The 15,159-nt window shown below is 43.0% G+C and overlaps 1 protein-coding gene across 1 annotated transcript in view; it reads right to left on the reverse strand.

Moving 5' to 3' along the window:
• LOC103128938 (prostate and testis expressed protein 2) overlaps positions 1-15,159 on the reverse strand; it is a 71,436-nt gene that overhangs the window by 55,484 nt on the left and 793 nt on the right. The window lies entirely within an intron of this gene.

Genomic DNA, 15,159 nt, shown 5'->3' on the forward strand with positions numbered 1-15,159 from the left:
TCTCTGCCTTTCTCTCTCTCTCTCTCCCTCTCTCCCTCTCTCCCCTGTCTTCATGAATAAATAAATAAAATATTTTTAAAAAATGAATGGGATGACTGATATGGTTAGCCTGAGACACAGAGGATGGTGTCTCTATATTGACAATCTCTGATCTCAAGTTTGTGGGATTAAATTCATGGCCTACACCATGTAGTCAGCAGTCACTACAGAAAAGGCAGATTCCCATCTTTGGGGGAGAATAAGTGTGGGGCCCATTTATTTGAATGGGATCTGGACACACACTCAGCCAAGGGTATTTCCTCATATAATCTTCACTGTGAGGATACTTCCTGCATAGACCAAATGTGCTATTTACCTGCTAGGTGACCTTAATTTCTTAAGGTTGCTTAATTTCTCTGTACCTCTGAGACTTCACCTGTGACAAGGACTACCAGAGGTATATCCTGTATAGTTGATAGGACTTAGTTTCACTCCCATATGGATAACGGCAAAGAGGGGAATACAGATTAAGAGTCTACTTGATAGGGCTGGTGAGACAGCATAACGGTTATGCAGGATTTTCATGGCTGAGGCTCTGAGGTCCCAGGTTCAATCCCTAGCACCATCATTAGCCAGAGCTGAACTGTGCTCTGGTTTCTCTTTTATCTCTCTCATTAAAATAAAATATTAAAATAAAATAATCTACTTCGTGTCAAACTATACACTTGGTCTCTGAATTATCTCATAGGTTAGAAATAATTCATACCAGCTCACAGTTGAAAAGCAGTGGTGCTTAGAGTTGGGTAGCCCCCTGTACCAGCCCTCCCCTAGTCACACATCCATCTGATTCAGTGTTCACTGGGCCCTCACCTTTCCACTCCACTATACTTTACAGTCAGAAGAGTTTGCAGGGGAGTTGGGCAGTAGCGCAGCGGGTTAAGCACACGTGGCTCGAAACGCAAGCACAGGTGTTAAGGGTCCCGATTCCAGCCCTGGCTCCCCACCTGCAGGGGAATCGCTTCACAGGCGGTGAAGCAGGTCTGCAGGTGTGTCTATCTTTCTCTCCCCCTGTCTTCCCCTCCTCTCTCTATTTCTCTCTGTCCTATCCAACAATGACGACATCAACAACAATAACTACAACTACAAAACAACCAACCAGGGCAACAAAAGGGAAATAAATAATAATAAAAAAATTAAAAAAAAAAAAGAAGAAGAGTTTGCAGGCTGGTGCAGCCCAAGTAAGCCTCAATCAATGGATTACAATGGGGACAGGGGAGAGAGTGAGGGAAGAAAAAGACAACATCCATCAAAAAAAAAAAAATCCCCCATCTGGTAAAAACTACAATCATGAGCATACTCCTATTGAACTTGGGACTCCACAAGTCAGGCTAGGAACCAGGGTTTACATGCCAGAAAGAAGGATAATTCCCCACGGTGCCATCTTCATGAATTTTATACTTGGGATGTTTGAAACATAGCAGTGTAGAATATAAGTCATGGAAGGCTTGAACTAAGAGCACCAAACTTATGCTTCTAAGCAAAGGGCCCTTTATTCTGTATGAGAAGATGCTCCTATAACATTTGAAGAACCAATGATTGAAATTTGAGTACAAACCTTACACTCCATGCAACCCAGTTATCCAGACAACTTTAACTATTTTTCTCAGAACAAAAATAACAAAGACTTTGGAAATATACCTCACTTATTAATAAACAAAATTCCTATTGTTCTCAAATCTGAATAAAACAAAGAGACTATCTTACTGTGTCCAGACCCCACATTATTTTTGTATCTATGTCACGAATTGTATTTATTTATATTTTTAAATATTTTTATTATTGGACAATGACATAGAGAAATTGAGAGAGGAAGAGGAAGACAGAAAGGGAGAGAGACACCTGAAGCCTTGCTTCATGGCTCGTGAAACTTCCCTCCTGCAGGTAGGGACCAGGAGCTCAAACCTGGATCCTTGCGCTCTATAACGTAAGCACTTAACCAGGTATGCTACCACCTGCCCCCCAAAAATTGTTTTTAATAAGTGCTATCATAGTTAATATATGTGATGTTCTGATCACTGGGATTTGTACCTTTCTTTTTGTACATCACTGTCCCTCTTAAAACCTGAACCTCAGAATTAGACAGATTCATGGTTCATTCCCTAAATAACAAGATTTATTTATTTATTTATTTATGAGGTGTAGGTGGAGGGGAGAACCACAGCATCACTCTGGCATATGCTATGCTGGAGATCAAACTCTGGACCTCATGCTTGACAATCTAATACTTTATCTACTGTGCCATGTCCCAAGTTGCATTTTTTAAATAACTCATTTATTTATTTAATAATGGGAACTGGGGTGGAGAAAGAGAAAACCAGAGCATCACTCCAGCACAGCTAACCCCTTTTAAGAAGCTAATAACTGAGCTTGTCTTCCAGACTCAGAAGATGCTTTTTTATCCCCCCTTCCCCCAGAACACTGCTCAGCTCTGCTTTATGGTGGAACAAGGGATTATACTTGGGACTTTGGAGCCTCAGACATGTGAGTCTCTTTGCATAACTATTATGCTATCTTTCCCACTCCAGCCTCAGAATACTTAACCAACCTTTCAACATCTTCCCCCACACAGGAGCTTAGGCACAGGGACCGCCTCTCCCTGCACAGAGAGCTTGTCCTGGACAATCTGCTCTTTCCTGATTCTGAGTCTCCAAAACTAGGCTCCCAGTTCTCCCAAGGTTTCTCCTGAAGCCCAGAGCCTGCATCTTCTCTCATCCCTGGCTCTGCCTGCTACACGGGCACAAGGGTGGGAGGAGTGGGGCATGCTATTCTGTCTGTCCTGCTCCTGGCCCTTCCAGAGGCACAGCCACTACCCATCCCTTCCCTCCACAGGAGGGAAAGGTAATGGGCTGAGACCAAACTGGGTGCTTTGTACTCAGCCCAAAGTGTGTGCACTGCTCCTGCTGGGGGACAGCAGGAGTGCACAGGATGTAGGAAAAGTCAAATTAGAAACAAAAGTTCCCTCCAAGAACATTTCCTGCATTCAGCAATGCCTTCTTCAACCACTGCTACCCAGCTCAAAGCAGCACTAGCCCTGCCCTGCTCTGCAGGAAGAGACCTGAGATGGAATCCTGTGGTGCCAGGTGAGTCAGGGAGAGACTGAGGCTGGTTGTAGACAGGTAGGAGAGAGCAAGCACAGAGGAAAGCACACACACAGGTCTTCTCCATGATAGTTTCTTCTCCACAACATCCAATCTGCCTCACTCCTAGGCCTACAGCAGAGATGGACTAGTTTTCCTGATACTTATTCCCACTACAAACCTAGTTTAGGAGCTGAACTCAACTTTTTGTGGGAAGGCCAAGAATAACATATCTTCTTTCTTTCTTTCTTTCTTTCTTTCTTTCTTTCTTTCTTTCTTTCTTTCTTTCTTTCTTTCTTTCTTTCCTCCAGGGTCATTGCTGGGCTCAGTGCCTGCACTGCGAATCCACTGCTCCTGGAGGCTACCTTTTCACTTTTATTGCCCTTGTTTATTGTTGTTATTATTGTTGTTATTGCTGTTATTGTTGTTGGATAAGACAGAGAGAAATCGAGAAAGGAAGGGAAGACAGGGGGAGAGAAAGACACCTGCAGACCTGCTTCACCACCCGTGAAGCGACCCCCCTTGCACGTGGGGAGCTGGGGGCATGAACCGGGATCCTTATGCTGGTCTTTGCACTTCGAGCCATGTGCACTTAACCCGCTGCACCACCGCCCAACCCCTCCATATCATTTCTTACAAAGGTCCTCCAACAGGTTTCTCCATAAACTCTGTCCTGTGGCTATTCCTAGACAGTGTCACCAGGATCTCAGTTGCTAAGGAAGAGGCAGCATCATCTTGAGGCCAAAACCCCAGGTTCTGTTCCATCTCCCAATTACTGCCATTTAAGTCCCCAACTCTAAGAATAGCCCACTACTTTTAAGAGTGATGAGTTCAGGATGGGAGACTTCTGAAGTCAACTCTAAACAGCAGTTTTGGACCAAGTTCCATGAAGACAAGTTACTGGGAGGTTGAAAAGTTAGGGGAGAGAATTCCAAGTTTTACTGCCTCACTACCTATAACTTCTGACTCTTCTTGCTTATCCAGAAAAACCTATGTAAGATGTCCATGGGGGCTTAACAATGATCTTTGGATCATATCAATTTGCTATCGAATCAGAATGGGAAATGTGAACCCACTTTTATGAAACCTAACTATGGGAACCATTATTTCTACTTCCTGAAGTAGAACTGAAACTGAACTGAGTATTCTGTCAACTGTGCTTCCATGCCAAAGAAGAATGCTAACAGGTTTAGAGTAATGAAAGATTTTGGTTTGGGGGATTCTCAGGAGCCACATAAATCCCATAGCTAGAGTAGGTATCTCACACGTTATCCAGCAGTGGCTACCCTGAGAGTCACCTGCCCAAAGAGGGTCATGGGTAGCAGCTGAGGATTTAGTGTGGCAAGGAGAACCAATTTGGTGGAGGTTGGGTAAAAGGGGAGAGGGTGGAAGGCTACAGGACTCACATGCTAAAGGTTAGCTGTCACTAAAGCTCAGAGTTGTCTTAGGAGTTGCAGTGGGGCAGGGAGATCAAGAGCTTGTTCAAGAATGACCTTTGAAGTCAGGGACTCACTCTGAGAAGAGACTTTTTTCCCCCTCAAATAAGTGAACTGCCAGGATATGAACTGTTCTGTTTAACTGTAACAAGGTCATATCTGGACCTTTACAACCCAGGGTAACCAAAGACTGAAGAGCTATGCAACGGATTATGTAGATCTCTAAAATAAATTCAACTGATGTTCTTGTATCTCTCATCCTATCTATATAACTAGGTTTTCTGGTTATCTTCAAGTGAATGTCTTTTTGATGCCAAACTCCGAGGTAGCAGTGGGTTTCTTCTAGGAGAATGCCACCATAGCACTTCAGAAGCTCCCTCTGGTACCACAGTACCTCCCACGTGGTGCCCGGGCTCAAACCTGAGTTGCATGAATGGCAAAGCAGGAACTTTACTTGGTGAGGTATCTCTTCAGACCTTACACAGTGCTTTTTAATTTTTTTTTTTTAATTCAACAGTAAATAACAGAAGAACTGGGGCTGGATGGTAGCATACTGGTAGTGTATATAGATTATTGTGTATGAAGACTGAGTTCAAACCCTCAGTCCTGACTTAAAGGGGGAAAACTTTAAAAGCAGTGGAGTGGAACTGCTGGTGTTTCTCTCCCTCTATTTCTTCCTTCCTCCCTTCCTTTTTTTTTTTTTCTTCCACGGTTATCACTGGGGCTTGGTGCCTGTACTATGAATCCACTGCTCCTGGAGGCCATTTTTTCCCTTTTGTTGCCCTTGTTGCTTATTGGTGTTATTATTGTTGTTGTTGTTCTTGGCTAGGACAGAGAGAAATCGAGAGAGGAGGGGAAGACAGAATGTGGGAGAGAAAGACACCTACAGACCTGCTTCACTGCTTATGGAGCAACCCCCCTGCGGGTGGGAACCTGAGGACTGGAACTGGGGTCCTTGCACTTTGCATCATGTGCACTTAACTTGCTGTGCTACTGCTAGGCCCCCCTATTTCTTCCTTTATATCTATATCCCTCCATCAAACAAACAAACAAACAACCTAGTAGAATTCACATATTCAGATTTGGAATATACTTTTTTTGCACCAGAGCTTCACACCTAGGAAACTTGTCTATTTTTCTTCTTTCCTTTTTAATTTTGAATGGAAAGACACATAGTGGGGGGGGGGAGAATGAGAGGTGGGGTCTGCTCCTCTCTTCATTAAGCTTTTCCTGGTCCTGTGATGGTGCCCCAATATGGTCCTGGGATCTTAAACCTTGGTCCTTGAACATGGTGAAGTGTGCACTCCACTGGGTCAGCTACATAGCCACCATAAATTTTAATACAAGAATGTAAAAAGATATTTTTACTCACTCTCATTTTTCAAATTTACAGTGTGACCACTGGCTTCCTATAACTAGTTTACAGTATGATTAGGCCAGAATTAATGCCCTATAAAAGGCCAACTGGTAGTTCACCTGGATGATGCATTGGTTGGGGTTCAAGCCCCCCAACCCCACCTTCAGGAGAAAAGTTTCATGAGCAGTGAAGCAGTGTTGTAGGTGTCTCTTTGTCTTTCTTCTCTTTTTATCTCCCCCTCCCTCTCAATTTCTCTCTGTTTTATCAAATAGAATAAGTAAAGTTAAAAAAATTAAAAGACACATACTTAAAAAAAAAAAACTAATGTTCTATGTAAAATGGTTGAAAATGGAACTGAAAACATCCTTCTCCAATCCAGTGGAAACCTTCCAGCAGACCTGGCTCTTCTGAAATACATTTTGTACACACTCTACCCCCCTGCAGGATTATACTGTCATTGCTAGTTTATAGCGGTGTTGGGGGTTGAACCTGGAACCTCAGAGCCTCAAGCATGAAATCCATTTGCATAGCCACTATGCAGTCTCCCCAACCCTAGTTTTTCATTTTATAGATAAGAAATTTAAACACAGGAAGATTAAAAAATACAAACTGTGACAGCAAACTACTTGAACTAGAACTCTCTGATTTTATTTTTTTTTATCAGAGCACAGCTCAGCTCTGGTTTATGGTGGTGCTGCAGACTGGAGCTGGGACTTTGGATTCTCAGGTTTAAAAGTCTCTGCATAACCATTATGCTATCTCCCCAATCCTCATCTCTGATTATTGACCCTTTGATCTAGCCCTTGACTAACTCTCTGGTGTCAGTTCTACCCTCTATCTGTTAGCAGGTCTTCTTCCAATTTTTTGAACCTTCCAAGTTTCACCCTCATAAATTTTGCATATGCTTTCCCCTCAGCTCAAAATACTCCTTTCTCTCCCTTAACATCCCTGCCATATTCTTTCTCCTATTTACCCTTCAACTGTGGGTTCAGTGACACTATTTCAAACCTCTCTATCCTTCGACGTCCTCATTAAATCATTTGCCTTTCTTCAGCATTGAACACAATATTAAGTTTTACAATCATTTGTGATTGTATTTATGTTAACTTCTATCAGAATGGAAGCTTCCTTTAACATTTTATTATCTTTATTTATTTATTGGATAGAAACACCAGGAATAAAGAAGGGGAAAATAGAGGGAGAGAAAGACAAGTGCAGCACTGCTTCACCACTTGTAAAGCTTCCCCCCTGCAAGTGGGGACTGGGGGCTTGAACCTGGGTCCTTGCACATTGTAACATGTGCACTCAACCAGATGCTCTACCATCTGGCCCCAGAACTGAATGAAGTGTTTTAAGGTCAAGAATATGTCTTTCTGAAAAAAAAAAAATCTTTATTGGATAGACACAGCCAGAAATCAAGAGGGAACAGAGTGATACGGAGAGAGATAGACACCTGCAGTCCTGCTTCATCACTTGCAAAGCCCTGCAGGTGGGAGCCAGGGGCTTGAATCTAGGTCATTGCATATTGTAACGTGCACTCAACGAGGTGCACCACCACCCAATCCCAAGGATGTGTCTTTTTATTCATCAGGAAATAGCAAGACATAACATAATATCTAACATAGGTGTTCAGTACATATTTGCTGAAAAACTGTCAAATACTCTCAAAAAAGTAAAAAAAAAAAAATACGTAGCTATTAAGAACAATGAACCCACCTTCTCTGACCCATCTTGGATGGAGCTAGAAGGACATATGTTAAGTGAGCTAAGTCAGAAAGATAAAGATGAGTATGGGATGATCCCACTCATCAACAGAAGTTGAGAAAGAATAGAAAGGGAAACTAAAAGCAGGATTTGACTAAATCCGGAGTAGGGCACCAAAGTAAAAACCCTAGGGTGAGGGTGAGGGTAGACATTCGGCTTCCTGGGGCGGCGGGGGGTAGGGGTGGGTGGGTGGGATGGGACACAATCTTTTGGTCATGGGAATGGTGTTTATGTACACTCCTATTAATTTGTAGTCATATACATCACTAATTAATATGAGAGGGGAAAAATTGATTGTATGTCTCGAACTTTTTAAAGCACAGACTGAATCTTTTAATACATAGGCTGAGTCTTTGATATATTGACTCTCTCAAAAGCCTAGACCAGGGAGAATAGAAGCAACTGGTGGCACAGCTATATACAAGATGCTGGGTATTATACAGCAAATCTTAACAAAGGGACTTTTCAAAGTTAACCCAATTACCAAATAATGTGATAATAACAATAACTATCCATTGTCTTCTTGAACCCTAAGACAGCAGGAACCTCACATTTCCACTATAGAGCCTATATTTCCCCAGTCCTGGGACCTTAGGGTGGGGCGCACTTTCCTGCATGCTTCTCTCAATTCATACCAAATAATATTGCATCCACCAATCCCAACCTAATCAATGCAACGAGTGCTACCTCAGCATGCTTCACATCAGACTGTGTCCAGAGACTTCAGGTGTGGAATGACAACCCTTCAGCTTCATTACTCGGGTGAGACCTTTCCTTTCATAGTATTCTCTAATTCCATTCCAGGTGGTTCACTTCCTAACAAAGTCCCAAAACCTAGATATAGACCAGGTCCCATGAGATAAAGCATATGTTCGCATGTATCCACAAACTAGGGCAAAGCATATACCTGAAAGCAAAAGTTGAAAAAAAAAAAAAAAGAAAAAAAAAGTACACAATAGTTTTCAGTGAGTACCCCCCAACACTTCATCTGCATTATTCCATCATTTAGGTCCATAACTGTTCAACAATTTGTTTGGCTTTGTATGTTAACTCTCTTTTCAGCCACCAGGTTCCAAATGCCAGCATGATGCTGACCAGACTTCCCTAGACAGACGACCCCACCAATGTGTCCTGGAGCTCGCTTCCCCAGAGACCCACCCACCCTATTAGGGAAAGAGAGAGGCAGACTGGGAGTATGGATCGACCAGTCAACACCCGTGTTCAGCGGGGAAGCAATTACAGAAGCCAGACCTTCCACCTTCTGCAACCCACAATGACCCTGGGTCCATGCTCCCAGAGGAATAGAGAATGGGAAAGCTATCAGGGGAGGGGGTGGGATATGGAGACTGGGTGGTGGGAACTGTGTGAAGTTGTATCCCTCCTATCCTACGGTTTTGTTAATGTCTCCTTTTTTAAATAAATAAATAAAGTAAAAAAAAAAAAAGAATGACCAAGCAAAACAAGTGTAGTTAGCTATTAAGATCACTAATGATCCTTGAGAGCATACTTTGAATATAGTGATGAGGGTAGAATCCAGAATGTAGGTACTTAAGGAATGACTGAGCAATGAGAAAAGGGAAGAGGACAAGAAGACAAAGAAGCGGACAGGAGGTGGTAGCAGTGTCAATGAAGAGTTCATTTTCATTTTTTTTTTTCTTTCTACCTTTAGCGCCCAATTATTGTTAAGACTGAAAGAGGAGGTTGAGGAGACAGTGTAGTGCTTATGCAAGACTTTCATGCTTGAGGCTCTGAGGTTCTATTCCCAGCACCATAAGCCAGAGGTGAGTAGTCTCTCCCTCTCTCTCTCTGTATCGCTTTTTCATTAAAGTAAAGAAATAAATACTTTAAAATACACTTCAAGAGGGAATAGTTTAAAATGTTAGAGGTAGGAGATAAGAAGTACTAAAGTTGATAAAGCATAAAGTGGATAAAGTTGATAATGTCAACAAAGGGTTGAGGTAAGCAAACATCATAAACGAGTGACTATAGCATAACAGTAAAACCAGTGGAAAGGAACATTTGAAATCAGAGAAAAATGCTTATGGGCTAATAAACATCCAGATGTTTAGGGGAAACATTCAGAACAGAGCTGTTACAACCAAAAGGTAAGGAAACCATGATAAAGTACATTACTTAGAGGTAATCAGCAAAATCCAGCTAAGGGAATTACATAAAAACAGCAGCATGCTCTCTCTTAACAAATAACTATTCAAGGACAAAAATGGAGAAGGAACTTAAGAAGCATGTTGAGCTATCACAATTTGTTTGATTGTACTTGACTGATGCTTGATTCAAGTAAGCAATGCAAAGGAAAAAAGGAACGGGATAATTTAGAGAATTGAAAACCAGATAATTGATAACATTAAGGAGATATATTAAATATTTTAAGTGTAGGGCCTGAGCCTTAAGTGCCTGTTTTTTGTTTGTTTTGTTTTGTGTTTTCCATCAGGCTTATTGCTGGGGCTCAGTGCTGGCTCTAGGAATCTGCTGCTCCTAGTGACCCTTTTCTTTCCCATCTTTTATTGGATAGGACAGAGAGAAATTAAGAAGAGGGAGAGGCAGAGAGTCAAAGGTAGACACCTGCAGACCTTCTCTACCACTTGTGAAGCTTCCTCCTGCAGATGGGGAGCAGGGGCTTGAACAAGATCTGTGCTCAGGTCCTTATGCTTTGAACTATGTGCACTCAACCAAGTGCACCACTGCCTGGCCCCCATGTTTCCTCTTTTTTCCTTTCTATTTTATTTGACAGGAGAGAGAAATTGAGTGAATAGGGAATAGACCTGCTTCACCACTCATGACACATCCTCCCTATAGCTGGAGAGAGAGCTGGCTCAACCCTGGGTCCTTGTACATGGAATGTATGCACTCAAACAGGTATGACACCACCCAGCCCCAAATGCTTGAAGTTTTTGATGCTTGACACCGTATTCTTCTTCTCCTAGCGTTTGTCCTTCTTCCGTAGCCAGTCAACAGCATCAGGTTGAGCCTGATGTAAAGTTTCGAGACCTCCTTTGAATCTGGAGAGGTGGCAGTCGTTGACTATGTGGGTCATAGTCTGTCTGGAGCCGCAGGGACAGTTCGGGTCGTCTCTGGCTCCCCAGCGGTGGAACATAGCGGCGCACTGGCCATGGCCTGTTCGATAGCGATTGAGGAGGGCCCAATCATAACGTGCTAGGTCAAAGCCGGGTTGACGCTTGCAGGGGTCTGTGATGAGGTGTTTGTTCTTTACCTCAGCTGACTGCCGTATGTACCAGAGGGATACGATGCTCTGACTTATTTCTATCTCATGTGAAAACTCTTTCAAATGTAATAAGATAATTTCTTTTCTATTATTTTTCATAGGACAGAGAGAAATTGAGAGGGGAGAAGGAGATTGAGATGGAGTAAGAAAGACACCTGCAGGCCCATTTCACTGCTGGTGAACTGTTCCCCCCACTGCAGGTGGGGAGCAGAGGCTGGAACCCAGGTCCTTGTGCATGGTAACTGTGTGCTCAACCAGGTGTACCAAATCTATTTTTTTTTTTGCCTCCAGGGTTATTGCTGGGGCTCAGTGCCTGCACTATGAATCCACTGCTCCTGGAGGCCATTTTCCCCACTTTGTGAGCTTGTTTGGAGGTTTTAGCAGGGGAGCGCAGCTACTCGTATACCCTCGACCAGTCCGTCTCTATTGGGGAAGGCTGTCCTCTTCCACTGAGCACGCACCTTCTGAAGGGACGCTCATGGAGCGGTGAGGAAGGAAGGCGACACCCGCCTAGCCAGCCAGATCAGCCAAATCAACCCTGGCAATCAACAGATCAATAGGGTGACAGATGTCGCAGCCAGATCCCCCTCACATCCCATTTTCCCACTTTGTTGCCTTTGTTGTTAGCCTTGTTGTTGTTGTTATTATTATTATCATTGCTGTTGTTGTTGGATAGGACAGAGAAATCGAGAGGAGGAGAGACAGAGAGAGTGAGAGAAAGACACCTGCAGACCTGCTTCACGGCTTGTGAAGCGACCCCCCTGCAAGTGGGGAGCCCGGGCCTCCAACCCGGATCCTTGCCCTTCACGCCACATGTGCTTAACCCGCTGCACTACCGCCCGACCCTCAGCCTTCTAAATCTTTAAACAATTCTACGTATGGGGGGCCGGGCGGTAGCGCAGCAAGTTATATACACATGGAGCAAAGCACAAGGACTGTCATAAGGTTCTGGGTTCAAACTCCCGGCTTCCCACCTGCAGAGGGGTCACTTCACAAGTGCTAAAGCAGGTGTGTAAGTGTATAGTTCTCCCCCTCTTTGTCTTCCCCTCCTCTCTCAATTTCTCTTAGTCCTATCTAACAACAGTAACAGCAACAACAACAACAACAAAGGCAACATAATGGAAAAGATGGCCTCCAGGAGCAGTGGATTCTTAGTGTAAGCACCGAGCTCCAGCGATAACCCTGGAGGCAAAATAAATATGTGATAGTGTTTAATCTTTCAGAAATACTTCACTTTCTAGAAATTAGACGGAAATATTTGTAGATTTCAGATACTTGATATTTGTTTCAAAATAATACTTATGGAGGTTGTGGGTAGACATACAGAATCAACAAGATTAGTCAGAAGTTAATTGGACATTAAGATCCTATGACTGGGAGTTGGGCAGTAGCGCAGCGGGTTAAGTGCACATGGTGCAAAGCACAAAGGCCGGTATAAGGATCCTGGTTCGAACCCGTGCTCCACACCTGCAGGGGAGTCCCTTCATAGGCGGTGAAGCAGGTCTGCAGGTGTCTATCTTTCTCTCCCCATCTCTGTCTTCCCCACCTCTCTCCATTTCTCTCTGTCCTATCTAACAACAACAATAATAACTACAACAAGGGCAACAAAAGGGAAAATAAATAAATAAAATAAAAAAAAAAAGATCCTACGGCTTTGCAGGTTTCCTAAATGCATGCTTTTATAGTATGTCTATACTATAGTATCATTACTATTATTATTTTGCTACTACGGCTTTGTGTGTGCGTGTCTATGCATTTCCTTCACTTCTGGCAAACTCTTTGCCCCGATTTTTCTCAAAAAAAAGTAAACCACATGGGGAGAGACATACAGCAAGGAGATACCACAGTACCTTCCCACTGTGAAGCTTCCCCTGAGCAAGGTGTTCATGTGTGGTTCTGAGGGCTCAAAACTGGGTCCTCCTCCATGGTAAAGTATGTGCTCAACTGGGTGAGCTGTCTCCTGGCATCCTTAATAACTATATATATATATATTTTTTAAAAATTTATTTATTTATTCCCTTTTGGTGCCCTTGTTGGTAGTTATTATTGTTGTTACTGATGTCATCGTTGTTGGATAGGTCAGAGAGAAATGGAGAGAGGAGGGGAAGACAGAGAGGGGGAAAGAAAGACAGACACCTGCAGACCTGCTTCACCGCCTGTGAAGCAACTCCCCTGCAGGTGGGGAGCTGGGGGCTCAAAGCGGGATCCTTCTGCTGGTCCTTGCACTTTGCGCCACCTGCGCTTAAGGTGCTGCGCTACCGCCTGACTCCCTATATATATAATTTTTTAAGGTGCAATCTGGTTTGCAAGATTAGGCTTTCCTTTATATACTGTATTTTAAAATCATCTTGGTTAAGGTTTCTTGACATGGGCCCAGTAAATTTCAGGGAACCATGAGGAATATTAAATTAGACCTAGGCAAAGTCGGAAAATGAAGTGATCCACCAAAAAACAAGGTTAAACTGAACACAAGATACTACTTGAGCTACCCTGGAGATGGCTGAAGTGGGTAAAGAAAATATTGACTCTCAGACAAGAGATCCCAAGTTCAGTTCCTGGTATCACATATGCCAGACTGATGCTCTGGCTCTCTCTCACCCTCACTCTCTTTCTCATTAATAAGTAAATAAATCTTTTTAAAAATATGTATTGAAATGTGACTAAAGACTAACCCTTTAAATTATCTACTAAAGGTTTTCAAAGATCAAATTTTAACATATAGCATAACATGAAATGGACTAGGGAGCAGAATAATGGTTATATAAAAGATTCTCATGCCCGAGGCTCTGAGGTCCCAGGTTCAGTCCCTAGCACCACCATAAACTAGAGCTCTGGTTAGTGCTCTGGTTTCTCTGTCTTTCTCTCATTAAAATAAACAAAATATTTAAAAGATGGATAACAAATAAATTGGAGTATGTGTGTAATGAGTGTGCTTAGTGATCAAAAGCAGTAATAAGAAAAATAAGTGTCTACTTAAAAGTCTAAGATTGGGGGGGCCACGTAGCGCACATACATTGTTCAAAGCCAGAGGAAACTACCCAAGGATGCAGGTTCAAGCTCCCACCCTGTTCCCCACCTGCAGAGGGGGGTCACTTCACAAGTGGTGAAGCAGGTCTGCAGGTGTCTTATTTTTCTCTCCCCCTATCTTCCCCTCCTCTCTCAATTTTTCTGTCCTATCCAATTAAAAAAAAAAGTGGAAAAAAAGGCCGCCAGGAGCAGTGAACTGATTGGAAATCTGATAACAAAAGAGGCCATACAGGTAGAAAATGAGTGAATCTGGATATGGGATATATGTTTACAAGGAAAGAAAAAAAATGTGCTTGCTAAAATAGTGCTAAGGCTTTGGGAGGCCTAGGAGTAGGATCACTTCACAACTTACTGTCCTCTCCTTTGTTTCCTTTTTCCTCATGCAAGGTTTCTTTTCCGTATTCACATAGAGGAAGAAGGAGAGACACAACACTGGAGTGTCCCCTAGTGAGGTGGCAGGGACTGGACCCTGGGCCCCAGGTGGCCTCCTCAGCCAGCTCTCAGGTCCTTTACTTCTTTCCTTTCCCTCAATAAGTTCAAAGTGCCTTAGAGGTCCTGGGACAGAGATGAAGAGGAAAGATAAAATGTCTGGAAGAAAAAAGCGTTAGACATCATTTTCTCCCTAAAATATATAAATTTGGTGCATGATTGGGTTCGAGCCAGGCCCCACCACATTGGCAGAAGCTTTGGTGCTGTGGCCTCTTTATTCGCGAACCAGCACTCGCACACAACCTCAGATTTAACTACGCCGCGTGGCAGTGACTAGGCTTATTAACTATTATTAACTACAGTGGTCTCTACACATTTATTTTTATTAATGATTTAATATTAGTTTATTTATTATTGTTTTTATTTTTTACCAGAGCACTGCTCAGCTCTGGTTTATGGTGGTGCGGGGGAATGAACCTGGGACTTGAGTCTCAAGCATAAGAGTCTCTTTGCATAACCATTATGCTACCATTTAATATTAGTTTTCAAGCAGATATTATAGTTCCACACCACTCCCGCCCACCAAAGTTCTGCGCCCCTCACTCCCTATTTTTTTATTTTCATGAGAGAGACCAAAGCACTGCTCAGCTTTGGCTGATGGTGGTGCTGAGGATTGAACTTGGGACCTCAGAGCCCCAGGCATGAGAATCTTTTGCAGAACTATGATGCCCACTTCCCCATCCTACTTTTTTATTTTAAAGGTATTTATTCATTTAGAGAGAGAGAGAG

This window comes from Erinaceus europaeus, chromosome 20 (assembly GCF_950295315.1).
Source record: "Erinaceus europaeus chromosome 20, mEriEur2.1, whole genome shotgun sequence".
NCBI lineage: Eukaryota > Metazoa > Chordata > Mammalia > Eulipotyphla > Erinaceidae > Erinaceus > Erinaceus europaeus.